The sequence below is a fragment of the Excalfactoria chinensis genome, chromosome 10 (genome assembly GCF_039878825.1).
Source record: "Excalfactoria chinensis isolate bCotChi1 chromosome 10, bCotChi1.hap2, whole genome shotgun sequence".
NCBI lineage: Eukaryota > Metazoa > Chordata > Aves > Galliformes > Phasianidae > Excalfactoria > Excalfactoria chinensis.
In genome coordinates, this window is record NC_092834.1 from 9,985,169 (window position 1) to 10,000,213 (window position 15,045).

At 41.8% G+C, this 15,045-nt stretch overlaps 1 long non-coding RNA gene across 1 annotated transcript in view; it reads left to right on the forward strand.

Annotated features, from left to right (window-relative positions):
- The window catches only part of LOC140257036 (uncharacterized), a 120,412-nt gene that overhangs the window by 66,183 nt on the left and 39,184 nt on the right, over positions 1–15,045 (forward strand). The window lies entirely within an intron of this gene.

Sequence of the window (15,045 nt, forward strand, 5' to 3'; positions counted from 1 at the left end):
GGGAGGGACTTGCAGGTGGGCTGTGGCAGAGAAAAAGCTTCTCTGTCCTTCTGGTAACCCTGCTCTTGCCAGTGGGACTTAGAGGTTTCTTGCTGCTTCCTCCATATCTTATTGCACCCTGATAGCATCCCTCTCTTTCAGGGCTTTTCCAAAGTACTATTTCTCCTTCACAGCCCTTCAGTTGGCCTAACAACTCAGTGCCCCTTTCAGATTACCTGAGGCAGTCCCTCATAAGCTGCAACACTCAGCCACTGCTCTCCTAGAGCCCTGCTGCTTGTCCCAGCACCTCGTACCATGTAGGCTGGCCAGAAACCAGTCAATCCCATTCTGCCTCTTGAGGACCTCTGTGCTGCGGCTAGCCCAAAATTAGGAAAGTCTTGTCCACCTGAAAAAATTTATCTAGACAGACTGTTTTCTGAGTGAAAATATGTTTTTCATTGTTCTGTTGGTTCTCTAGAAGGTATTTTCTACCTGGCAGTTGAATTTGACTTGAAGTTACAAGTGAATGATCTTTGTCCAGGTGATGGAGAATAAAACTGCTTACTGGGGCAATCTTCATAAGAGCAGGGCTGAGTTTGCAAACAACTGAAACAACTAGGGACACGCTAGAATGAAAAAATACACTATTTGTACTGGGAAATGCTACTTGGAAGTTATTCACAGCTCTGGTAGGACAAGTATTTAGTATAGCAGAGATCTTAATGGATCTTTGGCCTTCCTTATTAGTCCTGTATTTATCTGTTGAGAAGTGAGTAGTTGTAAGAAAAGACTGCATGACTTCGGTCCTTTTGCATGACTACTCAAGATATGGGAATCGAATTTACAGGGCTGTTTTATTGTAAGAGGAAGAACAAATAATTGTTCCCTGTAGTTTCCACTATTAAAATGAACATAGAATTCACTGTAGGTCTGTTCACTTCTGAGCAAAGCAATCCCTTCTGCCATTTATCCTGTCATTAGGATCCTGTTGGATGCCTGTCCAGTTGAATGCTCTGCCTAAGGTTTTTAAGTCTTCTTTTCTTTTAGCTTGATATTTTCCTTTTATCAAGAAGGATACAGATACAGAGTTCATGTTTGCCGTAACACTGACAGAACTGGGTTTTCCAGGAATATCTGATTAGAATTAATTTTATTTCTGAGAGGAAATAATAATACCTCTGTGTTTTTTCTTATCTAACCATTTCCCCTGGATTTACTAAGCCTGGGGGTTCTGGGCTGACCTTGACCAGCTGCCAGCTGCTCTCACTGTCCTTCTCAACAGGTCTGGGAGAAAATGAGATAGAAAAGCTCACGGGTGAGGATAAAGCCAGGAAGATCACTTACCAATTGCCTTCAGGGTCAGAACAGCCTCAGTCTGCAAAAAAATAATTTATTGTCAATTAAGGTAGAGTTGGATGGTGAGAAACAAAGGCCAAATAATCTTCCTCTATCCTTTTTCTCAGGCTCAGTTTTGCTCCTTTGCTCCTGTTCCCTCCAGGTGCTTGTGCTCCAAATGACTCAGTGATGGGGAATCACAGAATGGTAGGTTGGAGGAGACCTTGAAGATCAGCTAATTCCAACCCCCTGCTGTGTGCAGGGTTGTCACCCATAAGATCAGGCTGCCCAAGGCCCCATCTAGCCTTACCTTGAATGCTTCCAGGGTTGGAGCACCCAGAGCTTCTCTGGGCAACCTGTTCCTATGGTCTGAGATGAGAACATGAAGAAGCCTATGTATCTAGCTAGATACAGTGAGAAGTAATGACTGAAGGGTAGCAGGTCACCTGCGCAGGCCCCCAGCCTCCAGGGAATGTTCTTTTTGCAGAGATGGTTTCACCACACAGGCTTTTTGCAGCTCTTCTTTGTCTTGGGAAGTGTGAACATGCTGATGTGTTGTGTGCAGTCCAGCTTTTTACTCTTACTAAAGGCTCTTAAAAACACGCTGCAGGAAATAAGGTGGCACAGTGTTAGTGACCTTCGTGCTGAAGACAGGATTTCCCAGTTTTGAGGTAATTGCCCTGTTCTGGAAACTCCTGAGAGGTTTGTTGTGTGCTACGGTGGCATTTCTGCACATGCACTGTTGTTAATTTACCTGGGATTTGAGACAATGCCTGAAACAGTCTGAACTTATTTCTTGTGGTCTATAGTGTCTTTCTGGGTCCTCTTGTAGGTTTTAGCCTTTCTGTTAACTGCAATAGGAAATCTTTTACCTTCCACTGCAGCTTGTGAACCCCCTTCCTGCTTACTGACCTCCACAGGGACATGCTGGGATCCTGCAGGAATTGCAGCAAAAAGGTTTTGGGGGTTCTCTGCACTTCTGTGTAAGGGTATTGGTGCTGCAAAGTTTCCAGTCTGGAGCTGAGAGAGTGGGAGAGAGCAGCAGGCAGTGCATCTGTCAGATGTGTGTGGTTAGTCTAGCAATTAGATGTCACCACTGAAGCGGGTGTAACAGCCCTCTCGGCAGCAGGAACTTTGCTGAACTTGGGAGTGAGGACTCTGACTGCTGGCAAGGTCAGCAGGAAATGTGATGCTGGGAGTGAAGCTTGGACTGGGTGGACTAGTGGTCATTGGAGATGAGCTGTGATGATGTGTTCTCATTGCCCGGCATTACTGGAACAGGATGACTACAAAGCAGTGTAGTTGTGAACTGCGTATCACTGCAAGGTGGTTATAAATTTCCTGAATATGGTGGTAACAAAAATGTTGGTATAGTGCTTTCTATTCTGGTTACCATGCTGAGACATTGACTGTGTAGTGCAGCCATGATGCACCTTCCCTCCTGTTCCCAGAAGCATAGAATCATTTGAGTTGGAAGGGACTCTTAAAGGTCATTGGTCCAACTTCCCTGCAATGAACAAGGGCACCTACAGCTCCACCAGGAGCTCAGAACCCCTCAAACCTGACCTTGTATGTCTCCATGGATGGGGTATCCACCCCATTTCTGGGCAACCTTCATACAGTTGCTGTGCCTGATTCTTTCATTTTGCTCTCTTGGGTTTGTCGAAAACCTTTTTTCATCAGTAGTAGCAAAAAAATGCAGTCCTTCATGTACACAGCATAGCTCAGTAGGAAGGGGCATAGCTCGGCAAGTCTGCCTTATAGCACCGAAATGTACCAAGCATAGCAAGCAGCATGCAGAGAACATTTGAATATCAAGGTAACTATGGAAGATTGCTTACTTATGTGGATGTTTACTGTTTCTTTTCCAACCTATCTTATTGGAGCTATGTTTAGATTGCTCAGTCTTACTTTTATTGTGTCGTTTTCTCACCACGTCCTACCTCGCGCTTTCCCACCTCTGAATATATCACACGTTCTGTTTTCTATAAACTAAAGCATTGCTCTCACCTGAATTCACATGCCCTCACTTGATATTTTTGAACCTGGATGATAAACCTATCTGCTTTAGTTCTCTTATGTCCTGCAGAGGCAAAATGCTGGGATGTTATGAAGTGCCATTGCCATTCTGCGGCTTGAAGGAGCTGTGAGTTGAGTTTAAAGGTGGTCCTTTCAGAGGTGTGGGTGCACGGTCTGCTCTTAGTTCTGGCGTGGGTGTCAGTGAGAAAAAGTCATTCACGGTCATGCTTTTAAAAGAGCTCTCTGCTTTCTCTTCAGCCACTTAAATGTGGTACTGGCTGTATCCAGCAACCACAATAGGAGCTCAGAATCCTTTTGAAAATTTTCCTTTTAATATTTCCCTTTTTCATGGAGGTATTATGAGGCATTTAGAAGTGACAGCTCCAATAATTACGAACTAACATAAATGGTGGCATCTTCAAAGTCCAGAAATAAATGTATACAGTTCAGCAAGGTTTGCTCTCATTGCCATTTGCCATGAGTGTATTAAAACTGCAGTGACTTAAGAGACTGTTATGAAGGCAGAGCAAAATGTGGCATTTTTCAAAACAGGAAGTAGAGCAGAACAATTACTGTTTAATGATACTGGAATTGGAAACTGTATGATGAAGCAGGAGTGTCAAGTTTGCTGTGCAGATTGCTACCGGGACAGGATGCTTTTTGGCAGAGTTTACCCAATTTCTGTTTTTCTGCTTGTTCATCTATCCTGGCGATATGAAAGGATTCCAGTTAAAGCTAATCCGATTCTTGGAATCCCCCATCTCTCCCTCCCTTTGCCAATCTAAGCCTTGTTCACGGCACTGCTTCAGTTTTTCTGCTCCAAGGCCAGCAAGATGGTTCTCTCAACATATCAGAATGCCCCAGTCCCTCATTGCTGCTGTGGGACAGTCCTCATTAGGTGAAATAACCTGGAGGTTGTTGCTGTATTGCAGCTTATCTTCTGACAATGCTGCCTTTACTTAAGCGGTATTGGTTAAGGCAGTTTTTTCATGCTTTGAAGGTCATTATATCAAATATCAGTCAAACCAATATCAGAATTTCTTAGCCCAATTAGTGGCTGGAAAGACAGCACAAGGCCCCAACTTCCACACGATCAGATCATTGTTATGTGTTTTCCAATAGCATCATCCAAATTGACATCAAGAATAGCTTCATCTGAACCACATATAATTTCATTTTTCTTTCTTTTTCTTTTCTTTTCTCTATAACCTAAAAACCCAGTTTACAGTTTTGCCTTCAGTAAAGCGTGATTTTCCAAGAACTTTATTAAAAGATCACGCATTTTTCTGTGTTTTTTTTTTTTTTTTTTAAGAAACAAATCTATTTTTAAATCCTTCTACACATACTGACTTGTATGTGCTACACCTCTCTATGCTACTATCCATTGACTTGGGACATTTACGTGGAAGGAAAATTTCTTTTCTTTAAATCACATCTATACCATCTTCATCTTTCATATGACGAAGCTGTTTGGTGAACAGATGATAATGACATCTTCAGTAGAGGCCTGGCTTCAGCTGGGGAATCGGTGCCATGAGCAGACGAGGTCTCGGAAGGCAACTGTTCAGCTTGAGTGGGAATTTTTATAATAGAGATTGACAGATGAGAAAATAAAGAGATTTAGGGTATGCGGCATTTGAGCCAAAAAATTCTGTGTGCGGGGAATGTATACCATGATTATTCATTCCTTCTTGAAACCTTCTGTAGGTTAAAAAATGCTCTTAATTCAAAGTGTAATGGATTTGGAATATTTGAAGTATGCTAAATTGCTCAGGCAGGCACTTAACAGCAATGCTTCTATTCACTTCTGCACTGGCACTACCCTACCCAATTAGCAATGCACGCAGATTGACCACAGGGTTTTTTCCCTATGGGATGGCTGGTGCTTTTGGCCCTTTTTTGCCTTTTGTTACAGCTTTTCTATACCGGATCTTTCTCCATTTGCACTTTAATCTGACTTCTTGTTGCAGCTCTGTGGTTTTTCTGAACAGTATTTTGTAGTCCAGATTTTTACAAAGCAATTCTAGAGGTTCAGCATGCTCTTTCAAAATCATAGCCTGCTTAGATCTGGCAGAAGCCTTGGAAAAAAAAAAGAAAGAAAGAAAAAGATGCCTTTTTGTCAGGTTTATTTTCAAGAGAGCAAAGACCTGCAGTGAATATTATTGTGGAATTGAAATGTAAATGTCCATTTCCTTCTTTAATCCCTTGCAAGAAATTGAACTGTGCTTTACATTAGCTTTTGCCTGGGCGTAGAGTATTTGGGAATTTACCAGCTCTCTGGAGAGAATTGGCTTTAGCTTAAATCAGAACACCTCGTTGCTCCTGGATCTCCCTTAATTCTGACAGTGAAATACACCCACGTCCCCAAACAAGCAGATTTTTTTCTTCATTGCCACCAAGCTCGGTTACTGTCTCTTGCTTACTGAAGAGAGAAGCCAGACTTGCTAAAAAAAGTTGTGATATTTAGCAACATTAGTTACAGTCACTACATTACCCTGTTGCTTTACTTTCCGCCTTTACTATCTGACAAGTGGCAGAACAGTACAATATGTAACTTGGCTCTGTTTGTTTTGATCAGGGTGGGAGCTAAGTGAAAAAATAGCTCAATGCAAGCAAATAATTGAGTAAGGAAAGGAGGGATGGTGCCTTTATGTAACTTAGTGGAGTGCTGGACCCTGCAAATGCACAGAGCTGGAGGTGATCTGGTGCTGGTACAAGGCAGTGCCCGATTCTTTTTTCCTTTACAGACTCAACCCAAAGTGTTTCTCATACACCGATATCTTCTTGTTTCTCTGAGTGTGTTTGCTGCTGTGAAGGTCTGCATTAGGGTTGGACTCAGGATGAGAGAGTAACAAGATTTAAATGGTAATTCTGACTCAAAACTTTTGGGATTTTTTTATCATTTCTGTTAGGGATTAGATACTGAGGGTGGCAAGAATCCAGCTTATTTCTTGCAGAGTTAGAAGAGGCTGCTCTGATGGAGGTCTCAAACCCATGTTGTGTCTTCTGTAGTGTCAGGCTGTCTTAATGCAATTATGGGGTTAGATTTAGTATTAAGGTTTGGGACTGTGATTCTGAATGTTTCTCAGAAATATGGAATCCCTTATGTTTTGCTCCAAGGATTTTTGTTTTTGCTTTTTGTTATTGTCTTGAATTAGTGTTTGCTTTGCTTTTAGATTTTGCAAAATTGACCTCATTTTGGACAATCAGAGCCTATGATTCCAGTTTATTGCTGGATTCTGGAGAGCATGCAGAGATAAAAGGCAGCTGCCGTGGGTTAGTGCTGATGTCAGCATTCCCTGAGTTTGGGGAGCAGTTCTTTGGGTATATCTGAGGATGTAGCTAAGGGCTTAAGAGGTGCCTTTTTTTCCCTCCTGATTTTTTTTAAGCTCTGCTAGCTGACTAGGTAAAAATATTGGCTTCTCCACATCCAATCTAAGGATTCTACCACGCTTATTCCTATCTCATCAGATGATCTTTTAGCCTGGGGAAAGAGTGAGGAACCAAATGACAGCTGTGGCTTTTCAAAGTCATAAAAGAGGAAAATATGTGTGAGTGTACTTATTTATTTATTTTTCCCTCCCTGTTCTCCTGTTCTGTATTTTATGCTGAGGCTATGAAGCCTATTGAACTTTTTTTTTATATTATTATTATTTTATTTTTTTTTGAGCCCTTAAGGTATATCCAATGTCACTCAGACATCAAAGCTCCAGAGCTGAAAGGGAAAGAGAACAACCGAATCACATTTAAAGGTTAATAAAATAATGCTTGTGTTTTCTGTTGTCTCAGAATACTAAGAGGAAAACATTGCCTTCATGTTTACAAAGGCAAACAGAAAATAGAGAAATATGGTGTCGGCTGTGATTAGCTCAGCTTTTGTTCTCAGAATGATACTTCCTCGTGTTGCATCAGGGACAGGATGGGCTCTTGAAGCTGCACATTTTTGTTTTGCCAGCTATTAAATTATCTCAGTGGCCACTGATAGTTCTACTGTAGTTTATGAGAGTTTGTTACTTCTACTTTAAAACCGAAGGTTTAACCTAATATGAGAATTTCCTGTCTTCTTTGTGGATCTGGCTGGCATTTGTATGAGTAAAGCTGTGCGAGTATCATCCTCACACTTCACATATTGGCTATGCTTGTAGTAGGCACAAAGAGTAAAATTGGGAGGTTACAGCCCTACAACAGAACTGCAGGGGTAAAACCAGTCACTTTGACTCATATGGCTGAATTTAACTTTGTGTCACTTTGTCCTCAAAGCACAGATGCAGTTCTGGGGGTGTAACTGAGGAGAGAACAGTTTGCAACTTGGAAGCTATGCAGCGTGTGAAAGCAAGCTAAAACCTCTGAAAGACTTATCAGTCCTTTTAAAGTTTTATCCTCTTCTGATACACACTGAGCCTTGTACAGCAGCTAGACATTTCTTTCCTATGGCCTGTCACTCTGCAGGCCAGAAACTACACATTGCTCAGTGCTCCTCTGGGGCCGTCGGTGCTGTCACTCATGATATTCATGAAATAGAGGTCACTGAAGTCCAGGAGAGCAGAAGGCACTCCTAGTGATCACAGCTCATGCAGTCTGCTGAATTAGTTGGAATTCTTCGTGTGGTGAGATCCAAGCACCAAAACAAAAAACCAAAACCAAAAAAAAGGGAAAAAGAGGCATGTCATGGTACTTTGGAGGCCCAAGTGAATCCAGTGAGAAGGATACAGGGCAAAATTTGCAGTGCATTCAATAATGATTCCTTTTCCCAGGAGTATTATGAAGTGATCTGTTATGTGCATCTGCTTGTTCTATTTCTGTTTCTTAGCCTGAGATTCCTAACACAGGAGGCAATAACCCTGCATCGTGTTAGATCATATCATGTCACATTGAATGTTGACCTTGGCTGACATAACGTGACATGCTACAGTTGAAGTAATGTAACGTGAGCCAATGTATCATGTGCTTAATGTTAATCTCAAGTTATTATCTGTGAACATAGCAAAGGTTTTGAAGAGTGTATTGTATGGATTTGCCCCCTGTTCCTCAGGCAATCTGAGCAGCATGTGTCTGAGCTAACAACCAAAACCAACAGAGAGCCAGAAGTGGGGCAAATGCTTGTTTCTCTTGTTTCTTTTCAATGCTTGTTGTTTCTTGTTTCTCACAGAAACGGTTGTTTCTGAGAGAGTTAGTAAAAGATGCTAATCGGCTTAATATGGGTCTGCAACTGATCTGCTAGAAGAAGATCCCTATTGACACCTCAGTAATTGCGATAGGAGTGTGAGAGTGCAGTGGGAGCACTGAGTATCAATTCATTGCAGTCTTTGGGATTTTTGGAATAGAAAGCTTATTACATGCATGTCTGTGAAGATCTGTCATTAACGGTATTGCTGCAAATATTTATTGGTATTTATCTAGGTAAAGCAATTAAGGTAAATGTTAGGTCCCATGAAGTTAATCATCTTATGCAAGATCTTCTGTGTTCACTTTCCTGCTTGATCTCTTGATCTACTGTAAAATAGTGCCCAGTGCTATGTGGGTTGATCTTCTTTTTTCCTAGAGAGACTTAGAGAAAATTTTATTTATGGTCTCAGAAATTATTATATAAAATACAGTCAGAGTAAAGCATGTCTGCAAAGTTTTGAAATTGCTTGGATTTGAATCTTTTTAAAAGTAATATTTGGTGCTAGAATTGTCTATCATTATTTCTTTAGTGGGTCTGCAGTGCTCAGTGCTTTTGTTTCCTCCACTGTGTGCTCCTAGAACAGGATCACGTTCTTAAATGGGATCATGGGCTGGATCACTTCTTCATTCCATCTTCATTCTTTCTCAGCTAGCTCTAACAGACAGGGAATACTATTCTTGACTTCTTGTTAGGCCAATATTTTCAGTTCTTGGTGATCAGAAATGAGCTTTTGAAGATTTCATTGTGAATCTGCTTTGATAATAGTACCAGGCAACTCAAGCTGGAAACATTTTGAAAGCGAGCAAACAGTGTACATAGTGGCCTAATTTGATGAACGTTGGTATAAAAATGTACTGCAGATGATTATCAAACTTTGGTTTAATTTCAAATATGGGAATAAAGGACTCAAAAAAAATAAAATAAAAGGCACCTGAGCAGATAAGGTTTTTGAGTGCTATAAGTCTTGAATAGGAAACGTCAGGCTTTGGGGCAACTTAGGGCACCTATTAGGAGAAATGGGTAGAAGGTTCGTCTAGCTAGTCTAGCTTCATCTAGTAAAGACTTTCCTTACTCTGAACTGCTCTTTTTATCCTTGGTCTGTGCTGCATTCCTGTCTGCACTGAGACCCACTGTGCTCACATTGGAGATTACTAAGAATTCCCCTTACCTCAAGGAGCACAGGTTGAGATCACAGCTAATGAAGTAGCAGTGTTCGTGGGTGAAACTTTCCTCTATATAATCTGCAAATTCTCAAGTATTTCTTAATTAATGTTGGTTAATGAAAGCTACTCTATGTCTTATGTCCACTTACCTTTCACTGTTTCTTTTAACCATTAAAACTGCAGGCTGCTGATAGAAATATTTGTGGAAGTTCGTAGTAGAAAAAGCAGTAAAGCCATTGACTAATAAGCTGAAGTACAAGTTGGTAATTTGTCCTTGTCACTGCCAGTATACTAAACAAGTAATTAAAAAGAAAGGAAATGATACGTGTTGTCTCTCACTCTGGACTGGAGTCTGGAAAGTTGCAAAATTTCCTCTAGCCAGGTTTAACCAGCAGACAGGCAGCCAGAGGTGGCTAATGGTGCCATTTGAGCACTTCACTAAGGGTAGCATAGGACCTTGATTAACAAACAAACCAGAAGTGATTAAGCAGTGTAGCAACACATATGCAAAGAAAGTAGAGACTCATTTAGTCATACAGATTTCCTGCATTCTATTTAGAACAAAGTCAGGAGATGGGCAAATTCATTTATTTTTCCAGAATTAAGAGGACTCTGGGATCATCAGTTGCCAGACTCAAGGAGTCATCAAAGCAGTGAAATCAAAATTCTAATGCAAAGCATTTAATGTATTTAATGTAAATTAAATTAAATAGAAATTGGGAAAGAATGGAGAAACCAGGTAACTCTGAACAATAATTTCCAGACAGGATCGCTGTCCCAGATCTGAATGCAGTCAAGAATGAAGAGGTGTTTTCTTTCAGTGTCAACTGAGGCAATATGCTGATGGCATTGCAAGGACATAGCTATTGTGGATGGATCTTTAACTCTATAATACTTAAATCAGACAATTAAGAAAAGGGCTCTAGCATTTTCTAGGCAGCACTGCACAGCAAAAGGGATATCAGTTGTATAAAATAATGGAAGAAAGGCCATGAAATGGCGTGCAGCAGATTGTTGATGACACCTGGAGTTGCCAAAGAAGGATAGAAAGGGTGCAGGTAAGAAATTGCATTTCTGTGTACTGTAACCTCTGACCAGCCAGATAAATCATGTCCAGTCAGAAGGTATTCCAGGGCAGCATGTGAGGCAGAGCCACTGGAGCTGCTGGGATATGTTTTCTATTTGGCAAATGTGTACAAAAGGACAAAAAAGGAGCATCCTGAGAGAAACAGGATGCTGGTGTTAAGGAAGCTTATAAAAAAATTCAGGGGAAATGTAGTCTGTGCCTCTTCTCTCACCAGTTTGTTCTCTTCATGAGTAGTCTGTAAGAGCAGGATTAGAAAGTATGGAGAAAGTTCAGTAGTTGTCCCTTTACAAAAGCAGTGTTAAAGGTTTGAGGAAATTAATGTCCATACCATTGCAAATCCTTTGTGAAACCAAAAATCTTGATTTAGAAATCTTTACATACATAACAGTAGAGCAAATAATTCAGTAAAGCCATTGTCCCAGAACATAGTCTAATAACAGCAGTCCCTCCACCCTTGCTATGTCTAGCTGAAGTCAGCAAGACTTTGCAGACATCTGTTGTGGGACTGGATCTAGAACAGCAATAAACCCAAATGTCTCTGGAAGGATGTTCCAGAAATAACTGACTGCATTTGGAAGAGCCTTTAGTTAGTGGGTTTCATTGCACTCTTCTCTTTTCCTGCATGTTCTCTCTGCATTCTCCAAACAACAAAAATATCAAAAGACCAAGTAAAAACCTCCCCAAATACTTTACTCTTCTTCCCTTTTTAACAATTTATTTTCTAATGTTTGCAGATGGTAACTCAGCTGCTCAGGGGCATCTGCCACTGTGGCATGGTTGTTGCTGGGGTACCTCTTATGCTGGGCTCTGGGCTTGGTTCTGCCAGGGCTTTGCTGCAGTGCTTCCCCACGTTGCAAAGGCAGCATATGATGTCTGTTTCTAGTGACCTCTGCCTCCTGGCTCAGGATAGCTTTTTAGCTTTGTTAGGAGGTGGTAGGGTGTACTGAGGAGCACAGGTGAGGATCTGAGCTTCAGAAGCGGGTAGCGTCCTGTCTTACAGATAACAGATTCTTTCTGTCAGTTTTGTGTTTGTGTGCATGTTTTGGCAATGATGACAAATTATTGCCCTTGTGAGAGAGAGCATCTTCAGTCCTGGAGGATCCCAAAGTCTCCATAAAACAGCTAACGCATGTGTCTGCAGAAATTCAGCTAAGCTGTTCTTGAGATGCTCCAAAATCACCCTCCAAAAGCCCACAGAAAAACAGGTTCTCAGTTTTCCAAGTCTGACTCAAACATCAAGGTGGAATTAAAAATTTACAGGCACTGCATTGCTTTTGCAAAGACGGGAAAAAAAGCAGAAGGAGTCGCTTGTTGTGTGTGCTTAAAAACAAGGAAAACTTGTCGATATTTTTCATTTGAATTTTCATGAAGAGCTAAGAAACTCTGCTGATGCTGGAGGGAGCAGGAAAACGCGGTGACTTTTACTGGCAGAGAAATATTTGAACGGTTATTGACAAAGAGCACAGTGCATGGAATGTGCTTGGGCTAAGCAGAGTGAAGATGTTTGACGTATTGGCAATACAGCACAGGGTCAGGGGGTGACAGATTAATGTTGTGTTTCACAGTCCAAGCGAATACTCACTGCATGCCTTCGTGTGCTCTTTGTTATTGCACACATTGGGAAGGACAAACTGGCTCTGGGTTAGTTAAACCTGTGCACCGACTCTAGCATGAAAATGGCTTACTTGGGTTTAATCAATTAGGCACAAGTGTAAAGTAAATCTAAATAAGCTATTCTTAGGCTAAATTGAGAGCGTCATGCAGGAGTTCGCACTATTTTAATTAAAATCAATTGAATTTCTTATCAGAATTCAGAGCAACGGTGCGTGCAGGAAGGAAGGAATCATTCCCAGCTCAGTGATTCACAGCATCCGTGACCACTGAGACCTGACCAGGAGCACACATCACAACCAGGCCCACAACTCTGGGTTTGCCTGGAAAATCTTGAGGCAGGAGGAAGAGATTATAAGAAAAATAACAACCTAGGAACCCTGTAAAACCCCACCTCTTGGCTTGGTGCTCTCCCTGACGGCTGTTTCTGGCCAGCTCCCTGGAGCAAGTAACAGAAACACTCCAATTCCAGCAGCAGAGACCAAGAAGCTAGTGGATACTTTTCAGCCCCACAGATACTTTTAAAGAATGGGATGTAAAGGAATGAAATGGAAAACAGATGATAGAGGCTGGCAAGAACAGAAGGAATGCGGAGCAGGCAGCCCGTTTGTCTCGAGCAGCTGACACGCATGCCCGTGGAAATGGCCAAGCCTGTTGGCAGCAGTGTCTTAAAATAATGGAATAGTAATGCCTGTCTTCTGGAAGGTGCTGAGCACTTTGGCTTTGCTGCATTGCTGCACTTTGTAGGACTGAGCTCTCACTAATATGCATTTTGCATAGCTGTGCAGCCAAGGACAAGCACGGTCCAGGGCAGAAGCTTGCATTGGCAGAACCCGCAGAATGCAGAATTGCACATTGGTGCCGCCAGTGAGATAGTGAAAAATGCTCTGGGGGTTGACAAAACAGAATGCAATCAGAAAGCTCCAGCTGCTGAGCTCTGATTTCCAAACCCTGCTCTAAGACCTATCGAAGGTCTTATGGATTCTAAATGGATTTCTCCTCTATGTTGAATCATGTACAGAGACCTATACGCATTTGTATGTTTGGTATCCAAAGCTGTTGTTTTCAAGGCAAAGAGCCCTCCCCCATGTTGTACATGTTTCAAAGATGAGGAGCCAACAGCAGCAGATTTATGATAGTAAAGTTTCTTTTTGGTGACCCCAGATCATATGCCTTAATAATCACTTGCAAATCCCCTATCTAGAGCCTGTAAAAAGCCAGGAAGTGGTGGGAACTGCCACGGTATTCAGGTATCGGCACGCTCACTGGCACATTGGTAGCAACACGATGGCTTTTAACAGAAGTAATGTGGGTAGATACTGACTCTTTTTTTGAGGTGCAAGCAATTACAAATGTGAGGAAAATACAGGGAAAAGTTAATCCAAGTTCTATTGAAACTGCAAAGCAAAATGAGCAGTATTTGACTATAGCTGTCTGACAGTATGACATGGTTAGCTGGCAGAGCTAGGAAAGCTTTGCACAGAAAAGGTATGGCCTGGTTCTTGATTGAGAACAGCTGGAGCATATTGTGGTAAGTGTTGAGCTATAGGTGTGCTGGGAGGCCTGTACCACCTCAATACAGTGTGTCTGGGGGGTGATCTCACTTGGGGGAAGGAGCTGTGATGATGGATTAAGGCCATTTTTCTGTCTGCATGACCCTGTTTCTGTTTTGGGAGACGTGGTTCCATTGCTGCTCCAGATTGTACACCTAACAGAAATAGCTGTGCTTGTGGAGAAGCCGTCTTCAGACCATGCAAACCCACTGTGACAAATGCACCTGCACTACCACCATGCTGAGCACCATCTGCTAGGATGGTGCTGTTGAGGGGCTTCAGCCCTCTGTTCTCAAGTGTGACTGCAACCCAACTTCTACTGGAATCACAGAGAGTTTGCCAGGAACATCGGTAAAGATGTTCACTCACTATGTCTTTGCTCCCAGATCCCCCTGGAAGGGGCTGAATGGTGCTTAGCAGCTGACTTCTCTTCTGTGCTTGCTCTGCCCCATGTTGTCTGAGCATGCCACTGAGAATTCTCATACGTTATACCTTGTTCAAACAGAAACAATTCAAAAAGTTGTCAAAATAAAAAAAAAAAAGGTCATTTTTATTCAAAGAAAAACGGCTGATTTTAGGCGACAAGATTTTCAGGCTTTTGGGAACTTTAGTAATAGACATGCAATTTTTTCTTGAAAAAATGAAAGTGAGTTTTTTTCCCAGGATCTTTTCTAAAGAGGCCTTGTCCCACTCAGAATTTAGGAAATGTCGCCTATTTTCTGAGCCTTGCAGCTGAGGTCAGCCTGTCTGTGATTGCGGGGATCACTCGACTGTGGCACTGTGCTGCTTTTAAGCCTTAGGGCACGCATTTAAATTGTCACATATAGTGTGTCTCATACTGACATCTTCTTCTGTAGAAGTGAAGGATAATACAGCACTTGTGCTGCAGAATAAGACAGTGCTCTCTCCTCAAGCATGAAAATTGTCTGCAAATTTCAGACTTGTTTTCCTTGATTGTGGCTGCTAATCAAGGCAAAAAACAAAGTTCATTTTACCAGGAGATGAACAATGCTTGGCAGTGTAGTGAATGTTAATGCAGTTAATTATTCCCAGTGCTGTGTCTGTCCTCTGAAGAGTTCAATATCTCCAGACAAGGCTTTAATGATCCAGAGCCACCCTGTGACTTCACCC